Source organism: Mustelus asterias, chromosome 22 (genome assembly GCF_964213995.1).
Source record: "Mustelus asterias chromosome 22, sMusAst1.hap1.1, whole genome shotgun sequence".
In the NCBI taxonomy this organism is placed as follows: Eukaryota; Metazoa; Chordata; class Chondrichthyes; order Carcharhiniformes; family Triakidae; genus Mustelus; species Mustelus asterias.
Window position 1 is genome coordinate 68,317,347 of NC_135822.1, and position 23,128 is coordinate 68,340,474.

The window sequence follows — 23,128 nt, forward strand, 5'->3', positions numbered from 1 at the left end:
TTGAATGTTGTTATACAATCTGCTTCCAACACACCCTCCAGCAGTGCGTTCCAGGCATTCACCAGCCTCTGTGTGGAAAACTTGCCCCTTACATCTCTTTCAAACTTCCCCTTCTCACTTTCAACCTCTGCCCCTGAGCAATTGGCTCTGGAAAAAGACTCTGGCTATCCACTCTATCCAAGCCTGCTATAATCTTGTAAACCTCTGTCAGGTCCCCCCTCATCCTCCGACTTTCCAAAGAAAACAATCCAAGTTTGTTCAACCTTTCTTCATAGTCCATATCCTCCAAATCAGGCAACATCCTGGTAAATCTCTTCAGCACCCTTTCCAATGAATCAACGTCCTTCCGGTGCTGTGGCGACCAGGATTGTACACAATACTCCAAATGTGGCCTAACCAAAGTCTTATACAGCTTCCAATTCCTATACTCAATGCCCTGACCGATGAAGGCCAGCATGCCGTATGCCTTCTTGGCCACCTTGTCCACCTGAATTGCCACCTTCAGGGAACTGTGGATCTGCACACCTAGATCCCTCAGTATGCTAATATTTCTAAGGGCCCTACCATTTACTGTATACTTTCCTTCTGCAGTAGACCTTCCAAATCGCATCACCTCACATTTGTCCAGGTTTAAATTCCATCTGCCATCTTTTGGCCCAGGTCTCCAATCAATTTATATCCTGCTGTATCCTCTGACAATCCTCCTCACTACCCGCTATTCCCCCAATTTTTGTATCATTAGACCACCTACATTTTCCACCAAATCATTGATATATATACCAAACAACAGAGGCCCCAGCACTGATCCTTGTGGAACACCGCTTACCACAGACCTCCAGTTAGAAAAGTACCCTTCCACTGCTACTCTATGCTTTCTAAAGTTGATAAAGTTTATTTTTGTTTTTCAAAACCAATGGAATCTTGTGGATTCTTGGCAAGTGTCTTGAATGTTTAGCAAAAAGTCACTGGTCCCTGACCAGGTCACACCATGGAGGGCTCTGGTCCAAGATTAATAACATGTCTGTGTTGAAGTGAAGATTACCCGATCCCCTTCTGCAGCTACCTTCACAGTTCAAAGTGTCCATTTTTAAATAAATAAAGGCAGTTCCTGAAGCTTCCATATGAGCACAGTCCATTTTTTAATGATGTGGAGTTGCCGGCGTTGGACTGGGGGTGGGCACAGTAAGTAGTCTCACAACACCAGGTTAAAGTCCAACAGGTTTATTTGGCAGCACGAGCTTTTGGAGCGCTGCCCCTTCACTCACCTGATGAAGGGGCAGCGCTCCAAAAGCTTGTGCTACCAAATAAACCTGTTGGGCTTTAACCTGGTGTTGTGAGACTACTTGCTGTCCATTTTTTAAGTTGTGAATGTAACATGCTTTTTACTGGGCATGACACAAGTGAAAACTTATCGCCTCTGTGCCGATTGACTGTTTGCTTATAAATACCAGCCAAGTGTAACGAAGTTAGGATCTCAAAAGTAAGTGATTTCTATGTCTCACTGTTGTGTACAGCGGACAGTACCATGGGGCCAGTAGTCTAATTATTGTCAAGCTTGCTGATCCAGGACAACTGGATTGGACTTACTCTTTAGCCAACAATACCCCAGGCAAGGCAACTGAATCATCAGACTACACCCTCCTGACATCTTGATTTGACTTCATTCCAAAGCTTGTCAGTTGGGTTCCCAAATCTCCACTCCAATCAGTGTTATATCACAGAACACTGCAGTGCCTGATAGCGTACTCCCAGGAATCACAGCCTGAACACAACCCTGCTGCACACGAACTAAAGGAAAAATAGGAAGATACTGCAGATGCTCAGCGGATCTGGCAGCACCAGTGGACAGAGAAATGGAGTTCAGGTTTCAGGTCACTGACCTTCCATCAGGAACCTGCTGTGCATGCACACTCCCTAATAAACAGCACCAAGTGAAGTTATGAACATTGTGCTTTCTGAAAAAAACAAATAATTTCGGTTCAAACCGGAAAAATATGACTTGTAAAAACTACCAGTGTGTTGCAGCAAATATTTTAGTCGAAGGACTGGACTAATTAAACTATATGAGCAATGTTAGCTCATTATGGATCAACAAATTAAAAATAATATGGGTGATGATGTGAACTGCAGGGCATGTAAGACTTGTTCAACCACTCCGAGTGAGGTGGCTCTGAAATACCAGCCAGTATAGATTCATATTTGATGCTGTACCTAAATTAGGTTTAAAGTTTATTTATTTTTGTCACAAGCAGGCTTACATTAACACTGCAGTGAAGTTACTGTGAAAATCCCTCGGCTGCTCGGGAATCTCTCTTTGTACTCCCTTTTAATCTAACAATAATCAATAAATTAAACAAAAAATGACAGGGATGGCAACTCGTGGTGGGTCACTGTAACTAAAATAGAATGTCAAAAAGGAAACTTAACCATTTCAAATTACACTGTCACAAGTAAGGCTTACATTAACACTGCAATGAAGTTACTGTGAAAATCCCCCAGTCGCCGCACTCCGGCGCCTGTTCGGGTACGCTGGGGGAGAATTTAACATGGTCAATGCTCCTAACCAGCACATCTTTCAGACTGTGGGAGGAAACCCACGCAGACACGGGGAGAACGTGCAGACTCCGCACAGACAGTGGCCCAAGCCGGGAATCGAACCCGGGTCCCTGGCGCTGCGAGGCAGCAGTGCTAGCCACTGTGCCACCGTGCCACCCATGTACCACCGTGCCGCCCAATTAAGACATCAAATCAGAAGCAGATCTTACAGATATTATAGCATCTTCCATGAGCTCAGTATGTTCCTGAGTGCTTGACATTTGATGAAGTATTCTGCACACTGTTTGTCGGAATCACAACAACCAATTTATGCACAGCAAGACTATTGGTCGGGACTCAACTAGCATGTTGTGTCCTTTCTGGGGCACAGCACCTCAGGAACGATGACACTGCCTTTTAGACAGTGAAAAAGGGGATCTAAGAGAGTTGGACCAGGGATAAATGACGAGAGCAACGTGGATGGGCTGGAGAAGTTGTTGCCCTCAGAGCAGAGAAAGTTAAGGGTAGATTTCTTAGAAGTGTTCATAACTCTGAAAAGTTTGGCCACAACATCTGAGGGGAATTTTTTTCCACTGGCAGTCAAGTCAGTAAGCAGGGAACACAAATTTATGAGAATTGGCAAAAGGAGCAGAAAAAGATAGGTAATTTGTCAAGGGTTGTATTGATTTGCAGTGCACAACTCAAAAGGGTGGTGAAAGTAAATTTAATATTAACATTCAATAGGAGCTTGGATAAATACTTGAATGGATAAAATTTACAGGCTTATGAGGAAAGAGCAGGGGAATTGGACTAATTTACTCGCTCTTTCAAAGAGATAACATAGACACAACAGATTAAATGGCCTCCTTCCATGGTCAAAGATCCTAGGCAGGATTTTATGACCTCGCTCGAGCGAGACCAGAAATTCCCGCTCAAGGTCATTTCTGTTGTCTGCCTCTCGTCCGCTCCGATTCCGTGGTGAGCGGGGCGGTAGAATTTAGCGACTGTGACTGTACAGGTAGAATTTTAAACACAGCACGCGATCAGCACTGGTTAGGCCCCATTTGGAGTACTGTGAGCAATTTTGGGCCCCACACCTCAGGAAGGACATACTGGCACTGGAGCGGGTCCAGCGGAGATTCACACGGATGATCCCAGGAATGGTAGGCCTGACATACGATGAACGTCTGAGGATCGTGGGATTATATTCATTGGAGTTTAGGAGGTTGAGGGGAGATCTAATAGAAACTTACAAGATAATGAACGGCTTAGATAGGATGGACGTAGGGAAGTTGTTTCCATTAACAGGGGAGACTAGGACGCGGGGGCACAGCCTTAGAATAAAAGGGAGTCACTTTAGAACAGAGATGAGGAGAAATTTCTTCAGCCAGAGAGTGGTGGGTCTGTGGAATTCATTGCCACAGAGGGCTGTGGAGGCCGAGACGTTGAGCGTCTTCAAGACAGAAATTGATAAATTCTTGATTTCTCGAGGAATTAAGGGCTATGGGGAGAGAGCGGGTAAATGGAGTTGAAATCAACCATGATTGAATGGTGGAGTGGACTCGATGGGCCGAATGGCCTTACTTCCGCTCCTATGTCTTATGGTCTTATGGTCTTAACCCGTGTGTCAGAACCGAACATCCAGCCGCCGATTTTTGAACACCCACTGCCATCTGGGCAGAACGGTGGCACAGTGGTTAGCACTGCTGCCTCACAGGGCCAGGGACCCGGGTTCGATTCCCAGCTTGGGTCACTGTCTGTGTGGATTTTGCACGTTCTCTCCGTGTCTGCGTGGGTTTCCTCCGGGTGCTCTGGTTCCCTCCCACAGTCCAAAAGATGTGCTGGTTAGGGTGCATTGGCCATGCTAAATTCTCCCTCAGTGTAACCCGAACAGGCGCCGGAGTGTGGCGACTAGGGAATTTTCACAGGAACTTCATTGCAGTGTTAATGTAAGCCAACTTGTGACGCTAATAAATAAACTTTATTTAACACTCACTTGAGCGTTGATTGGCAGAAGGTGGGAGGAAATCCCATCTGTGAGAGTTGTTGGTCTATCAAATTGGCTGAAAGCCCTTGCAACCGAGCAGGCACAGCATTGCAGTAGCCAGAAGCGGTACTACAGTGCTTGAAAAGTAAGTCCTGGAGGCAGGAGGGTAGGAGCCCCTGGTGCTCCCCTCTGCCTCAGAACCTACCTTGCAGGGAATGTAAGATTCTGCGGTGTGAATGACACTCGCATTGCTCTAGTTATTAGGAAGTCCTACAGTCCCTAAAGTGTTTCCGCTGCCCTCCTGGGTGTCCAAGTTGCTTTGGGAATCTTGTGGTCAGGCATGCAAATGACACATCCTATCCTGCGGAGCTGATGTTGAGTGATAAGGGTAGCAGATACATGGGAACACCACCACCTGCAAGTTCCCCTCCAACCCACTCACCATCCTGACTTGGAAATATATCGCTGTTCCTTCACAGTCGCTGGGTTAAAATCCTGAAACTCTCTCCCTAACGTCATTGTGGGTCAACCCACAGCACATGGACCGCAGCGATTCAAGAAGGCAGCTCACCACCACCTTCTCAAGGGCAACTAGCGATGGGCAATAATTTCTGGCCAACCAGCGACACCCATGTCCCATGAACGAATAAATAAATATTGTGCCTCAATGCTGGGCAAGTTGGTTTGGGTGAGGGTGGTGCTATTGGTTTACCTTCTTTTGCCATCAAATTTGGAAGAACTGGAAAAGACATAATCGGTGACTCTTCTCCAATGCTTTTCGCTGCATGCTGTTTGGTGCCTTTGAAACTAAACAACAGAGGCCCCAGTCTTTTAAACATTGAGGAGCCCAGGGATCGCTGCTAACCGTGACCACAGTCTCGACTTTGAGATCCTGATCTCAAATACACTTTTGCTTCATAAGCTTAGTAGGCTGTCACATTGGCCAATCTCACTTCTTTGGATTATGTTGCCAAGTCATGAAGTCTATGGGTCAAGAATAGATCTTGGGTGTTCTGATCAGGTAGGTAGCAAAGGGACAGAACGGACAGTGGTGAAAGCTGATCCACAGAATCCCTACAGAGCAGAAGGAGGCTATTTGGCCCTTTGAGTCTGTACCGACTCTCCTACAGTGCATCTTACCCAGCCCTATCCCCGTAATCCCACATATTTACCGCATTAATTCCCCTATCTTGGGACATGAAGGGACAATTTAGCATGGCCAATCCACCTAATCTGCACATCTTTGGAGTGTGGGAGGAAACTGGAGCACCCGGAGGAAACCCACGCAGACACGGGGAGAACGTGCAAACTCCACACAGACAGTGATTCAAAAGTGCCACTTGCATTGGACAACTCAATACATTCTTGAAAAGCGCAAGAGAATGGTATGTTTGAACAACTCTTTTTAAGAGTTGGCACAGCAACAATAGCTTCTTTTGCTGCTGTACCATTCTGGAGTGGACTGGGAGCCAGTGCAGATCAGGGAGCAGTGATAATAGATGAATGGGTTCTAGCTAGAGTGAGAATATGGACAGCAGAGCCTTGGATGGGATCAAGCTGGGAGAGGGGGTTCAAAGGAGGCAGGAGGTTTGAAGTGCCAGTGTTTCTTAGTAAGAAGTTTAACAACACCAGGTTAAAGTCCAACAGGTTTATTTGGTAGCAAAAGCCACTTTTGCTACCAAATAAACCTGTTGGACTTTAACCTGGTGTTGTTAAACTTCTTACTGTGTTTACCCCAGTCCAACGCCGGCATGTCCACATCAGTGTTTCTTACCCACTTCTTTTGTGACATGGGGCCAAATGGCCCACTTTCCTGTGTGGAGTTTGCACATTCTCCCCATGTCTGCGTGGGTTTCCTCCGAGTGCTCTGGTTTCCTCCCACACTCCAAACATGTGTGGGTTAGGTTGATTGGCCATGCTAAATTAACCCGAGTGTCAGGGGGATTAGCAGGGTAAATATGAGGGGTTATGAGAATAGGGCCTGGGTGGGATTGCGCTCAGTGCAGGCTCGATGGGCCGAATGGCCTCCTTCTGCACTGTAGGGATTCTATGATTCTGTGATTCCCACTCCATTCCGAATCCTGGAATTTCCCGTGACGTCTTGTCTCCCAAAAAACTTGTATGTGATTTTGCCTCTGGCCTTGGATACCAGTGGAAGAGTGAGTTCCCCTCTATTAACCTTGGTAATACACCACCTACAATGCAAAGAAAGGGCATCTGCTGCCTCCGCCGACCTACTCCCCCCCTGCGAGGAGCACAGACCATTCCATCAGAAAACATCAAACCCTGATGATCGAGTTAACGGTTTGCGTGAAGCTGACAGGACCTGCTGTTAAGGTGGCCGGAAGACTGGGAAAATGAGATTTCTGTCAATTTAATCTCCAAACAAAAAAGATGAAGACGGAGACAAGAGGCACGAAAGAGAAAACAGAATCTGAAAGAAGCGGATCAAATGGAGAACACAGAGCAGAGATCAAAGGAGAATTCACTGTTGCAGCACTGTTTCCCCAACTGGAACGTTCCTGGGATACAAGGCTGAAAAAGTACAGCTCGGCTTAATATCAAGGCTTTGGGGGCCATTTTCTGAGGCAGACACTGTTCAAGGGTAACGTGTTCACACCATTGTGCTGCACTCCGGGAAGTATTGAAGCATTGATGGTTCGTGCTGGCTTCATTATAATGAAGAGCGTGGGCTCTGTGCACTGCTGGAGGCTCCTTAATGGGCACAGGGCCAGCCAAGGCAGAAACTTTGGAAGCAAGTCAGATATTAAATGCAGCAGCACCATTAAAGGGGCAGGTGCGCAAAAGATTGAGGAGATTAAGGAAAAAAAAAACAATAGGCAGTGTGTTTGTCGAGCTAGCTTTCAGAGTGAGGTGTGTGCACCTGTAAGTGTGATTTGCATGTTGGTATCGGCTGATTTAAAGTCATGGAGTCATAGAGGTTTACAGCGTGGAAACAGGCCCTTCGGCCCAACTTGTCCATGCCGCCCTTTTTTTTAAAACCCCTCAGCTAATCCCAATTGCCCACATTTGGCCCATATCCCTCTATACCCATCGTATAAATGTAACTATCTAAATGCTTTTTAAAAGTCAAAATTGTACCCACCTCTACTACTACCTCTGGCAGCTTGTTCCAGACACTCACCACCCTCTGTGTGAAAAAATTGCCCCTCTGGACACTTTTGTATCTCTCCCCTCTCACCTTAAACCTATGCCCTCTAGTTTTAGACTCCCCTACCTTTGGGAAAAGATATTGACTATCTGGCTGATCTGTGCCCCTCATTATTTTATAGACCTCTATAAGTTCACCCCTCAGCCTCCTACGCTCCAGAGAAAAAAGTCCCAGTATATCCAGCCTCCCCTTATAATTCAATCCATCAAGTCCCGGTAGCATCCTAGTAAATCTTTTCTGCACTCTTTCTAGTTTAATAATATCCTTTCTGTAATAGGGTGACCAGAATTGCACACAGTATTCCAAGTGTGGCCTTACCAATGTCTTGTACAACTTCAACAATGCGTCCCAACTCCTGTATTCAATGTTCATCAGTCCTTGTGAATTAATTCATGGTGTTACACTAAAAGTAAGTAAAGTTTATTTATCAGTCACAAGTCGGCTTACATTAACACCGTAATGAAGTTACTGTGAAAATCCCCTAGTCGCCACACTCCTGCGCCTGTTTGGGTACACTGAGGGAGAATTTAGTCTGGCCAATCCACCTAACCAGCACATCTTTCGGACTGTGGGAGGAAACTGGAGCAAACCCACACAGACACGGGGAGATTGTGCAAACTCCACACGGACAGTGACCCCAGCTGGGAATCGAACGCGGGTCCTTGGTGTTGTGAGGCAGCAATGCTATCCACTGTGCCACTGTGACCCCCCCCCCCCCTTCCCCCCCGCCCCCGGTGATGAGTGAACAGAATCAGGCTGGAGTTTGGAAAAGGGCAACAAAGCCTTGAATGCCCTCATGCAGGGGACACTATCGATTTTAAAAAATTCATTCATGGGACATGGGCGCCGCTGGCTGGGCCAGCATTTATTGCCCATCCCTAGTTGCCCGAGGGCAGTTGCAAGTCAACCACTTCACTGTGGCTCTGGAGTCACATGTAGGCCAGACCAGCAAGGACGGCAGATTTCCTTCACTGAAGGACATTCGTGAACCAGATGAGTTTTTCTAACAATCGACATCAGTAAACAATCTTAATTCCAGATGTTTCTGTTCTGTGAATTCAAATTCCACCATCTGCCGCGGTGGGATTCGAACCCGGGTCCCCAGAACATTAGCTGACTTTCTCGATTAATCGTCTAGCGATAATACCACTAGGCCAATCACCTACCCACAATCAGCCACAAGGCCTTCACCCTCGCAAGAGTCCAGCACATGACTGCTGACGTCGCTGAAGCACCATCACTCGTTTTTCATATCCGTTTTTCAGTTTTCAATCCCTGCAGTGCAGGAGAGGCCACTCGACCTATGGAATCTGCACTGACTGTTAACCCACTACATCCACCATTCACCTCCCAACTCCGCACTTGCTTAAAACTTGTTACGTCTCTAACGTTTGCCCAGTTCTGACAAATGGTGATTGACCTGAAATGTTTGCCGGAAACCTCCGGCCTCACCGGTGGCTAGTATCCTCCGATGCCGCTGCAGTGAATGGGGTTTTGGCTGAACGCCGGATTCTCCATTCTCGCTGGCTGTGTGTGGGGGGGGGGGGGGGGGGGGGGGGCAGTGGGAGCGGGGGTGGGGGGGGGTGTGGTGGGGGTGGTGAACGAGATCACCCATTCACTCTGTTTCTCTCTTTACAGATGAAACTTGATCTCCTGAATAATTTTCCAGTCCTTCCGTTTTTTCATTTCAGATTGCCGGGTCTTGGTGCTTTTGTTTATGCATTGCTGCTGGACAAAATGGCACTTTTTTCACAGCTCTCCTACCAATCTGATGACTTGGCCAAAATCTGTGTCAAATTAGGGACAATTTTCTTCTCACTAAGACGGAACCACTCCCAAATTGAAGTTACAGGTAGCAGGCAGAAGAAAACAGCAACCCTTCTTCAGTCTGGGCTGGACGGAGAGTCTGGTCCCAAGGGGTGAGGTCTGGGTTGGATGGAGACAGTCTGGTCCCAAGGGGTGAGGTCTGGGCTGGACAGAGAGTCTGGTTCCAAGGAATGAGATCAGGGCTGGACAGAGAGTCTAGCCCCAAGGGGTGAGGTTGAGGCTGGACCGAGAGTTTGATCCCAAGGGGTGAGGTCTGGGCTGGATGGAGACAGTCTGGTCCCAAGGGGTGAGGTCTGGGCTGGATGGAGATAGTCTGGTCCCAAGGGGTGAGGTCTGGGCTGGGCAGAGAGTCTGGTTCCAAGGAATGAGATCTGGGCTGGACAGAGAGTCTAGCCCCAAGGGGTGAGGTCTGGGCTGGACCGAGAGTTTGATCTCATGGGGTGAGGTCTGGGCTGGACAGAGAGTCTGGTCTCAAGGGGTGAGGTCTGGGCTGGACCGAGAGTCTGATCCCAAGGAATGAGATCTGGGCTGGACAGAGAGTCTGGTCCCAAGGAGTGAGGTCTGGGCTGGACAGAGAGTCTGGTCCCAAGGGGTGAGGTCTGGGCTGGACAGAGAGTCTGGTCCCAAGGGGTGAGGTCTGGACTGGATGAAGAGTCTGGTTCCAAGGAATGAGATCTGGGCTGGACAGAGAGTCTGATCCCAAGGTGCAGGAGCGGAGTAGGTGAGAGCCAGGGTTTGATATCTGATTTCCAATCTACAACGCCATCCAGTGTACCAGGAAAATGCAAATAATCAGTCCCGGGTTTTGAATCTTTGTCTGGAGCAGTCAACAGGGCAAAAGACAACCGGAATGAACCAGAACAGATTCAGCCCAATGGGATCCCTCTGCCATTCAGCCACATCATGGTTGATCTGGACCTCATCAGAAGAACAGGTGACATTTTGCCACTTTTTGATGAAGTGCCACCTTGGGTGGGAAGACTGGAGGGTAGCTCATCAACCATGTTGCTAGGTTTTCCCCACATATTTTTAAAAGCTTGGTCATAAATATAGTAATGGGTGGGTCCATGGTATCACACAGCCAGGCAGAGTCTATCAACCATTGGGGTGTTATTTTTAAAGGGCTCCATGATGTAAATGAATAAAAACAGAAACTCCCCTCCTACCCACGCGTCCTGACCCTCCCCCACCATGGAACTTTCCCTTCCTGTCCCGCAACGGAACCAGGCCCCCCACATCGAAACCCCTCACCCCTCCCCACCCACAATTACCTTATGCAACTTCTGCCTCCCACCCTCCAACAGAAACATGCAACATCCCCCAGGGGACACCCCCCCGACCCTGCTTCCTGACACTTCCCTCAAGAGCATGTGGATGGGAGGGGGCTGAGTAGAAAGGAGGACTCCCTCATAAGCATGCTCCTGGGCATTTGGCAAGTCGGCCTTTATCAGTTTGTCCACAACCAGAGGCCCGGGTTCGAATCCCGGCTTGGGTCACTGTCTGTGTGGAGTCTGCACGTTCTCCCCGTGTCTGCGTGGGTTTCCTCCAGATGTTCCAGTTTCCTCCAACAATCTGAAAAACTTGCTGGTTAGGTGGATTGTCCATGCTAAATTCTCCCTCTGCGTACCCGAACAGGCGCCGGAGTATGGCGACTCAGGGATTTTCACAGTAACTTCATTGCAGTGTTAATGTAAGCTTACCTATGACAGTTTAATTTGAAATGGTTAAGTTTCCTTTTTTGACATTCTAATTTAGTTACAGTGCCCCACCATGAGTTGCCATCCCTGTCATTTTGTCTGTTTAATTTATTGATTACTGTTGGATTAAAAGGGAGTACAAAGAAAGATTCCCTGGGCCTGGCCGAGGTGGCCATTAACAGGTCCAGGTGGTCAAGGGGGTTGTCTGAACCGATCGTCTACCCCTCTCCCGCAGCTCCACTCGTGACCTGGTGGTGTTGGAGAGGGAGCATGCAATATCCACTGGCATGCTTCAGACCTTCTGTCACCAGAAGGGCATCACAGGGGCCAGAGTGCACCATCACATCTGGGATTGACATTCACTAAGTTTACTTTTGACTTTTTATTTTAGTTACAGTGCCCCACGAAGGGCTTTCACCTCTGCTACTTGTGTTCAATTTATTGACGAATGACTTATTAGAAGTGTATAAAGAGGGATTGCAGTTGAATGCAGGAGGAGGAATGGGGGTTCATCCAGCCCAGTTTTCTACCTCTCTTCTGTGGCTACGTTCATGCCTCCCTTTAAGGGAGCGCACTGTGTTCACTAGCCCCCTCTTCAGGCCTTTAAAGATTATTTATTTATTAAAGTTACAGTTTAAAGTTTATTTATTAGTGTTGCAAGTAGGCTAACATTAACACTGCAATGAAGTGACTGTGAAAATCCCCTAGTCGCCACACTCTGGCGCCTGTTCCGGTAACACTGAGGGAGAATTTAGCATGGCCAATGCACCTAACCAGCACGCCTTTCAGACTGTAGGAGGAAACCGGAGCACCCAGAGGAAACCCACGCAGACACGGGGAGAACGTGCAGAGTCCGCATAGACAGTGACCCAAGCCAGGAATTGAACCCGGGTCCCTGGTGCTGTGAGGCAGCAGTGTTAACCACTGTGCCACCGTGCCTTCTGCAACCTGTGGCCTCTGCAAGGGCTGGGGTGAATCATTACCCCTCCACCTCCGCCCCCCCGGAATGATGTTTGGTTTAGTTAGGTAAGTTTCCTTTAACATTTTGTTTTAGTTACAGTTCTCCAGCAGAGGTTGTCTTCCCCTGTCGCTTTTGTTTAATTTATTGATCATCTGTTTTGTTTCGGGTGGCACAGTGGTTAGCGCTGCTGCCTCACAGCGCCAGGGACCCGGGTTCGATTCTGGCCTTGGGTGAGTGTCTGTGTGGAGTTTGCACATTCTTCCCGTGTCTGCGTGGGTTTCCCTCCGGGTGCTCCGGTTTCCTCCCACACTCCAAAAGTGTACAGGTTAGGTGGATTGGCCATGCTAAATTTCCCCTTAGTGCCCCAAGATGTGTAGGTCATGGGGATTAGTGGCGTAAATACGTGGGGTTACGGGGATCGGACCTGGGTGGATTGGTCTGTCGGAGAGTCAGTGCAGACCCGATGGGCCAAACGGCCGCCTCCTACACTCTCGGGACTGCATGATATTTCTCAGGAAGCAGGACTGTTTGCTGCTATGCATAGGTCCAATAGCATAGTAGTTCTGCTGCTGCACTAATAATTGAGAAGAATATAAGTTTAATTCCCATTCTGGCAGGTATGAAAATTTGGAATTTGGTTTTTAAAGGAAATCTGGTATCACTAAAAATCACAAATGATGAGATTGTTGTTAAAAATCCATTTGGTTCACTCATGTACTGTCCATGCTCCCTCTGGCCTGTACGTGACTCCAGTCCCACCCATTAGCATTTAACACCCATTAAAGTGGATGAGCAAGCCACTTAGTTGTCCCCACCTGGAATGGGCAATAAATTCTCGCTTTAGATGTGACGCGCCTATCCCGAGAATGAATGTGAAAAAACTAATTAATGCCGGCTCATTATTCCATGCTCATTGCTTGCGCCCGATCTTAGACTCGGACAAATTAGATTCCCTCAGATTTGTTGTGATAACTTGGCAGCACATATTGGGTGGGATTCCACGACCTCGGTCGGGTGAGATCACAAAGTCCCGCCCGAGGCCAATGGAGATTTCCATCCTGGGGCGGTAAAATCCCGGCCATTGGATCCGGAGTTGACTGCACTCAGTCTCCTTAATAGCACCGGTTACCTGGGACAGGTTGTTGCTGATGCTCAGTTCATTGAACAGAAGGAGCCCGGGGAATCACAAAAATAACGTCTGGGCAGGGAACATATATATATACAAAGTATATATACTTCGATTCACACTGAATCTTGGACAATCCAGTGTTGCTGCTGTGCAATTTATAACATGATGGAACGTGAGTTTGCTATTTTCCCGTGACCTGAATTAGTGCTTGATGCTTCAATCAGAAATAATCCTGTTCATAGTGGGTGGCATTTAAAAAGCAAGTTCAGATTTTGTTGTACAAAACTATGACATAATTTGAAAGTAAACAGTAGGGCACAGATATCAAATGTACACTCATCGCCTGAGCTTTACATAGCACTCTCCTATTACATCCATCTAATTAATCGTCCATTATAGGCATGGAGGCCCTCCTCAAAGCCTGGCTCTATTCTTCATGTCTGCATCCCATTTGGACCTTGGTCTCTGCTCAGAACCAAGTCCCTACTTAGCACCCGATCTCAGCCTTGTCTCTGGTTTCCAGACCAAGCCCTTGCTTGATCCTGATCAGAGCCTGGTGAGGTGCAGGTTCTGACCAGGAACTGAGCAGAGGATGAGCACTGTGCAAAGGGTTTGCGAGGAAAGGTGAGCACTCACACTCTCTGATGTTGCTTATCTTTCCCACTGTGTGCCCTCCACCTCCATTTCCACCTACTTCAAATATTGGGTTACCACCCCGCCACCCCTCAACTCTATATTCATGCTCCTGAAGAAGGGAGTTGGCAATGAGCAGAGGTACTGAGCAGAGAAGGCCAGACTAGCATTTGATCAGAAGCCAGGGCAGACACACAGCTGAACACAAATCGTTAGCAGGGAGTAGAAATTAACTAAGGTCATTCGGATCAAGTGAGCACCACAGGAGAAATCACACAAGATCATTCGCCTTCTGCTGCCTCATCCATTTCCCAGCAGCTGGTTTATAATGCCACGGGGAAGGAAGCTGGCATAGGCTGCTCACCCACCTTCTTCTTCAGGTCTGTGATGCAGTGGGAGTGAAGAGTAGCTCGCCGCAAAAACAACTTGCACACACATAGAGTCTTTAACCTGACGAAACATCCCAAGGCACTTCACAGGAGTCCTGTCACACAAACTTTAACGCCCAGGCACATAAAAGGATATTATGACAGATGGGCAAAAGGTAGTCAAAGAGACAGATTTTAAGGAGCATCTTATGTGGAGAACCAGAGTGGTTCAGGAAGGAATTTCAAGAGCTCAGGGATTAGGGAGTTGAACACACGGCTGCGTAATGGTGGACCGAATAAAATTGGGGATGAGCAAGAGGACTTAACTGGAGAAGCAATGTCATATTTATTGTCTTTTCCTCCTGCCACTATTTCTGCTCCTTTCTTGAAGGTGCTGAACTAGCAGGATGCTGCCATCAAGCCAAAAAGACGGCCGTGATTCTCCCATCCCGCTGCGCTAATTTTTTAGGAAGTATTCAATGAGTGGCATGACACTAGGAAGTCATGTGGAACAAAGGGACTGATGCACTATCAATCAAGCAAAGACTAGTTTGTATGCAAGAACAAATAGGCTTTTATTAGCAAAAGACTTGGAGCACACCCATGCCGATGAACTGGTCCAGCGACTGAGGCAGGGGGTGGGGAGCAGTCACCTTTATACCTCAACCAGGGGGGGGAGGAGTCCCAGGCAGGGCCAGCAGGGGCATGTCCAGGCATGTCACACACACACACAGGCAATAAGCTAATAGTGGTTTACCACAGGGAGCTTGAACAAAGAACAAAGAACAAAGAACAGTACAGCACAGGAAACAGGCCCTTCGGCCCTCCAAGCCTGTGCCGCTCCTTGGTCCAACTAGACCAATCGTTTGTATCCCTCCATTCCCAGGCTGCTCATGTGACTATCCAGGTAAGTCTTAAACGATGTCAGCGTGCCTGCCTCCACCACCCTACTTGGCAGCGCATTCCAGGCCCCCACCACCCTCTGTGTAAAAAACGTCCCTCTGATGTCTGAGTTATACTTTGCCCCTCTCAGCTTGAGCCCGTGACACCTCGTGATCGTCACCTCCGACCTGGGAAAAAGCTTCCCACTGTTCACCCTATCTATCCCCTTCATAATCTTGTATACCTCTATTAGATCTCCCCTCATTCTCCGTCTTTCCAAGGAGAACAACCCCAGTCTACCCAATCTCTCCTCATAGCTAAGACCCTCCATACCAGGCAACATCCTGGTAAACCTTCTCTGCACTCTCTCCAACGCCTCCACGTCCTTTTGGTAGTGCGGCGACCAGAACTGGACGCAGTATTCCAAATGTGGCCTAACCAGCGTTCTGTACAGCTGCATCATCAGACTCCAGCTTTTATACTCTATACCCCGTCCTATAAAGGCAAGCATACCATATGCGTGTTTGTCCATCGATCTCTGAAGGTGGAAGGGCATGTTAGTAGGGTGGTGAAAGAGGCATATGGGACACTTGCCTTTATCAATCGTGGCATAGATTATAAAAGCAAGGAAAATATGTTGGAGTTGCAATGAACATTAGTGAGGCCACAGCTAGAGTATTGTGTGCAGTTCGATCACCACATTATAGGAAGGATGTGATTGCACTGGAGGGGGTGCAGAGGAGATTCACCAGGATGCTGCCTGGGATGGAACATTTAAGTAATGAAGAGACGTTGGATAGGCTTGGGTTGTTTTCATTGGAGCAGAAAAGACTGAGGGGGCGACCTGATTGAGGTGTACAAGATTATGAGGGGCATGGACAGAGTGGGTGAGGAGCAGCTGTTCCCCTTAGTTGAAGGGTGAGGGGTAGGAAGTTTGAGGGGATGTGAGGGAAACCTTTTTTACCCAGAGGGTGGTGATGCTCTGGAATGTGCTGCCTGGGAGGGTGGTAGAGACGGTTGTCTCACAACCTTTTAAAAAGTACCTGGATGAGCACTTGGCATGGCATAACATTCAAGGCTATGGACCAAGTGCTGGTAGATGGGATTAAATGGGAGATCAGGTGTTTCTTGCATGTCGGTGCAGATTCGATGGGCCAAAGGGCCTCTTCTGCACTGTATGATTCTATGATTATGATTCCAAAAGCTTTAACAGCATTTTTTCTCAGCAATGCTCTTGAACTTGTGTTGTGCTATGGTGGTGAAAGGCATGCCAAGACAATGGGTGGCATCAGACTAATTGAGCACAGGGGATATCACAATCTAGCCCTTATCCTTGCAACACTGACATATATATGCAGTTCCCGCAGGGATAACTGGATAATGATCAGGAGAAGGAACCTCACTTGACTTTTCATTACCTCAGGTGCTTGTCACACCACCTGACCAATTGAATGTACGGCAGGAAACATGCAGAACATTCTTTAGATATACTTAATTCAGTACCACACTGGGCAAGAAGAATATTGAATATTTCAGGGCTAAAACGAAACAAATGTGTAACTATTACAGAAATGTGAATGGGAACAACTGATTCATGCAACAGCATCAAGCCTTTCTAACCTCACCTGATCTATAATTATTATTAAGTGCTCCTGCCTCACATTTCCTCCTTTGTCATGTGGAATAAATCCTGTTGAAGTGCCCTTATTACTGGTGACACAAGCACTCAGAGCTGGTGAATTGAAGGCATTTTGTGTGCAAACTCAACTTGATGGTCAATGGACTGGTTCCACCAGCTGCCAGTTCAAGCTGCGACGTCAATTATTCTTTTCATCTTACTCCGTGTAACTATTTTGCACGGCCTTTGAGATTTTATTTCCCCGCTAGCTCAGTCGGCAATTGTGAACCTTTCCGTCTTCTGAGGAAAGCGACTTGCCCAAGGGCCACTTCCACGGGCAGTTTCTCAAAGGAAAGAACTCTTTATTCTCGTCTTAATCTCTCTCTTTCCTTCTCTCCTCTTTCCGAACCATTCCATCAATACCCCGTGTTTTACACTTATGGCCCCCAAGTACAGGAAACAGAGAGTCAGCCTGGCACGGTAGGCAAAAGAAAGTAACTCACCAGAGGCCTTGTTTCATACAATCCAATTCGCTGCTCTAAGTATGGGCGTGCTTGGGCCCTAGAATAAGGGACAGTGCCTGAGAGAGGACAATGGGTGGCATCAGATGTGTGAGTTCATCTGGAAATAGAGTATGGGTCAACCCTGGTCTCCGAGAATCTGCCTGGTCGCCCTCTGGAGGGATTTTTCCACTAGCTTCCCTCCTTTTCTTCCAGGAATTAGTGTGTTGCTGGGGCGATAAAGGGGTGCTCCACAAAGCTACCTGAGGGCAAGCACTGATGGCCTGATTGGCTTTTTTCACCCTTCGCTTTGCATGTTGCTAATAGCTACAATTGTGCTCTATGTGCAGGCTGCACACTTTACAAGTGCAATTTGTATTCTCGTGCTAGCTTGCATGCTTAGAATGGATCGGATGACTCTCACCATCCTTTACGTGCAGCGGTGCTTAAACTAACGCTGCGACTTGGTCAAGAATTCCCACTGTGCACTGCATTTACAGCGCTGCTTTATTATTTATACGAATGATTATTTATATATAAAACTGCCGAAGTGAACTACTGATCATTCAGCCCCAGGTTGGACTCTGTGGCTTGCAGCAGCCCTTCTGGCTCCTCGGAGTATAATTATTGTCGCCTGACTTCATGTTTTTGCAAATTATCTCCATGAATGGTTTAAAGAGTGGGGTGTGGGACATAGGAAAAGGATATTCAGCCCATTGAGCCTCCCGTATCAGCACTTCAGCCATCCATCTCAATTACTTGTGTTTTATTTGCCTACCTCTCCCTCCCTTAAATTCTCAAAATTCCACGTTCCCTTTAAATGCTTCAGTTGATTCTGTATCCAGAGCCCAGAGGCATTAGACATTCCATATCCTCATCCTTCCTGCGAAAGCTTTTTTTTGGGGGGGATTTGCTTTTTTAAGTGCTTTCATTCTAAGATTAAGATTTTCTCGCTTTGTTCTGGAATCCCTGACGAGAGGGTAGTACGATTTCTTATCTACCTTGTAAACGCGTTCATTAATTTAGACATCTTAATCAGATCGTTCATTAACTTTCTCGACTCTGGAGATTATAATGCAAATTTCCCAGTCTCGCTTTATAGTTCATTCACATCAGCTTTCTGAAATATTCCTGGACTCCCCTTAAGACCAGTGCCCAAATGCACAGCAGCAGGACCTCCTATGTTCTCTGCCTCTTAAGAAAGCCCACCAACGCCTCTACTTTCTCAGGAGGCTAAGGAAATTTGGCATGTCCGCTACGACTCTCACCAATTTGTACAGATGCACCATAGAAAGCATCCTTTCCGGATGTATCACTGCTTGGTGTGGCTTCTGCTCTGACCAAGACCGCGAAAAACTGCAAAGGGCTCTGAACGTAGCCCAGTCCATTATGCAAACCAGTCTCCCATCCATTGACTCTGTCTACACTTTCCGGTGTCTCGGAAAAGCAGCCAACATAATCAAGGACCTCATGCACCCCTCTTCCACCTTCTTCCATCAGGAAATAGTTACTAAAGTCTGAGATCACATAGCAACCGACTCAAGAACAGTTTGTTCCCTGCTGCCACCAGACTTTTGAATGGTCCTACCTTATATTTAGCTGATCTTTTTCTAGACTCTAGCTCTGACTGTAACACCATACTCTGCATCCTCTCCTTTCCTTCTCCCTTATGTACTGCATTGACCGAATGCTCTGTCTGTATAGTGCACAAGAAACAATACTTTTCACTGTATCCCAATACATGTGACAAGGATAAATCAAATCAAATCAAATCTTGTGATTCAGCCCAATTGCAACTTAACATTGCAGTGAGATTTAACGTCCGCACATGCCCCAAGACCGGAAATTGCCACCCGAACTCAATGGATCTTTGAATGGTCCACCACATCTTCTGTCTCACCCGCTACGATTCCTGCACTGGGTGAGTCAGGAGAATTTTGGCCAGTGTCTTTAATGTGGTCAAACATCCCAAGGTACTCCACAAATGAATTATCATTGAATCCCCTGAGGAGATATTCAGACTGGCGGCGTTAAGTTTGATATTTTTTTTAAGGAATGCCTTAAAGGAGGAGAGAGAGGCAGAGAGGTTTAAGGATGTAATTCCAAACTTTAGGTTCCGGGCACTGCTGCCCATGGTGCAGAGATTAAAATTGGGAACCTGCAGGAGATGCGAAGTGGAGGGTGGTAGGAGTGGTGGAGGTTACAGAGATAGGGTGGGGTGAGGCCATGATATAGTCCAGCATCCCATTATCCTTTCTGACCCCTATTTGTCACCTCCAAGCCACATTTCAATTAGTAGCTCGCCCTGTTTAGATTGTGTTCCCGTATACCATTCTATTTTCAGTGTTATGCTTCACCCCGGCTTACAGGCAAAACCAAAACAGGAGAGTGTGTACGAGTCCTGTAATTAAAATTTCACTCAGTGACAGTGAAATTCAGTGGAGACATAAAATGAGCAGTATTCTCCTGACTGGTCAAAATTAATTTGGCCTGTTCTCCCTTGAGTTCAACACAGGGGTTGAAGAGACTGATGGTCAACGGAACATAAAATGAGAGATACGGTACCACAGTGGGGGTTTAGTAATAGAGGTACATCATCTGTGCGACAGTTATGGTTTATTAAACTGAGATGGCACCCATGACTCAGTGGTAGCACTTGTGTCGCTCAGCCAGAGGCTATTCATTAGGTCCCAATCCAAAAAGCTAAGTGCAAAATCTAGTCTGACATTCCAGTGCTGTTGTGCCAATATTTATTTCTGAGCTGATCATCTGATCATCACCTGGCTGTTTGAAGGATCTCACTCCACAATTTGGCTCCTATATTTCCTCATATTACAACAGTGACAGCACCCAAAATGTAATTAATTGTCTGTCAAGTGCTTTGGGATGTCCTGAGGTTCTGAAAGGCAAAACACAAGGCATTCTTTCTTGTTGTGTGTGGAGCACACTTTTTATTCGGACATCATCATTTGAGACACCTACGCATGCCTACAAAAAAAACCCCCACACATCTTCAGTTATTTCGAGCACCTCGAGATTGTAGAAGCTGCAGATTACCATCCAGTGAATACATGACAAGTCGGCTACAACAGATGGGGTGCTGTGGTGGATTTGCCCAGTGTTGTCTCACCTCTGGAACCTGGATTCAAATCCAATCCTAACTGCCAGGATAAGAGCCTCGAGCCAAATGGGTAGGAAACTTGGATCGATTGATTTGGGGGTAGTTCCTTGCAGGACACGTTGACTGGACAAAGAGTTGACAAGATGAGAAATGAAAAGGTTTAGTTTAAAGTTTATTGATTAGTGTCACAAGTAGGCTTACATGAATACTGCAACAAAGTTACTGTGAAAATCCACACTCCAGTGCCTGTTTGGGTACACTGAAGGAGAATTTAGCATGACCAATGCACCTAACCAGCACATCTTTCAGATGGTGGGAGGAAACCGGGGCACCCGGAGGAAACCCACACAGACATGGGGAGAATGTGCAAACTCCACACAGACAGTGACCCAGGCCGGGAATCGAACCCAGGTCCCTGGCGCTGTGAGGCAGCTGTGCTAACCACTGCGCCACCTTGCCGCTCTGGCAGTTTCTGGTGTGTGAAATAAACATATTCTTAGGAGGCTGCCTCTGTTATAGGCCCATCTGGTGTCAAAGCTTTTGGCTAAATAAGCAACAGCCACTGTGATCCCCCATCGACACAGTCCATTAAATCTTCACAAAATTCCATAGAATTGGTGAAGCGCAGCCCAACAGTTAAATATCCTGATGGCCAGACATCAGTCAATATTTCTTCAGATGTTTCATTATTCCCTTTTACAGCATCCCCTTTGTGATATTTGGTTCAGATAACTGGGGTAGGGTACTTCTTTATCACCTCTAATTATGTCCTGTTCATGCTCAGAGACAATCTCTCCCTCTATTGTCATGATTATGGTGTCTGCCTCTTCAAGACAGAAAGAGTTTAAACAACACCAGGTTCAAGTCCAACAGGTTTATTTGGTAGCAAATGCCATTAGCTTTCGGAGCGCTGCTCCTTCGTCAGATGGAATGGATATCTGCTCTCAAACAGGGCACAGAGACACAAAATCAAGTTACAGAATACTGATTAGAATGCAAATCTCTACAGCCAACCAGGTCTTAAAGATACAGACAATGTGAGTGGAGGGAGCATGAAGCACAGGTTAAAGAGATGTGTATTGTCTCCAGACAGGACAGCCAGTGAGATTCTGCAAGTCCAGGAGGCAAGCTGTGGGGTTTACTGATAGTGTGACATAAACCCAACATCTCGGTTTAGGCCATCCTCATGTGTGCGGAACTTGGCTATCAGTTTCTGCTCAGCAACTCTGCACTGTCGTGTGTCGTGAAGGCCGCCTTGGAGAACGCTTACCCGAAGAGCAGAGGATGAATGCCCGTGACCGCTTCAAGACAGCACAGCAGAAGAGGGTCACCTGGCTTGAGGGACCAATGTGAACCGAGAGTGAGTGTTCACCCCAGAGGTGGAGTCCTTTCTGGGGCAGAATAAATCTGGAAGCCATGTGGTACACATGCAAGGACTGGAGCAGCTAAAGGCTGCTGCTCCAAGGCAGCCTAGGGTGGCAAATCCCTGTGTCTCTTTATCAATAAATACTTTCTGTTCCTAATGAAGCCTGAATCGTCTTGGCAACACCTGGAGTGCCACTAGATAACACCTATTTATAATTTCTATCATAGCGATTGATTTTCTCAACTAAGCCTGGAAACCTGTGGAATTCCTTGCCCAGTTGAGGCTACCTCATTGAATGTTTTTAAGGCAAGGATAGCTCAATTTTTGAACAGTAAAGGAATTAAGGGTTATGGTGAGCGGGCGGGTAAGTGGAGCTGAGTGCACAAAAAGATCAGCCATGATCTTATTGAATAGCGAAGCAGGCTCGAGGGGCCAGATGGCCTACTCTTGCTCCTAGTTCTTATGTTCTTAACCTAAGCTTGGAGTTCACAAGGGGACACCTTGCTCCCTTCATTAAGATGGATATAGGTAATGTCAGATCTGGCTGGAAAAAAAATTAACGGCATGTTAGTGGCACACACCATTATTAATGTGTAAATTGGTGAGCAGATTCAAGAGGATTGAAAAGCATGTTGTGAGTTGTGAATCTCCAGGTTGCTTTGCACAAATGATGTCTTGCCCTTATTTTTGAGAAAAGTTGAATTTTCACATTCATTGCCCATTAAATTCATCGTAAATAGTTTAGGCTGATGATTAAGAGCTTGTCACAATAAATTAGATATTTATGCAATTTCACATCAATATTTCAGTCCCAAAAATTGAACCACTTAAACTGTTCAATCCCGTCCCCACAATTGTAATTTTTTTCCTGAAGATTGGTAGAAGAATTAATTTAAAAATTTTTAATTTTCCCTTACATTTTCTTTCTATCTCTTCCTTCTGGATCCAATCTTTTTCTATGTTTCTGTCATAGTTGAGGCCAAAATGTTGTCTGATTTTAAGAAGAAATTAGGTATGGCTCTTGAGGACTAAAGGGATCAAGGGATGTCGGGGGACGGTGGGATCACGATATTGAATTTGATGATCAGCCATGATTAAAATGAATGGTGGAGCAGGCTCGAAGGGCCGAATGGTCTACTCCTGCTTCTGGTTTTCATATTTTCCTCTCTGTTTATTTACCTTTCTGTGCCTGATTTGACGCTACTTTCCTCTCCTTCATCATTGACTCTGCTTCCCACTGAGTCTCAAATCTCATCAGGATTTTATTATGTCTGTTGGGGCATTGCCCCTTAAAGGGTCGTGTGCCCTTTCAGTCAACAAAAAACTTTCAGT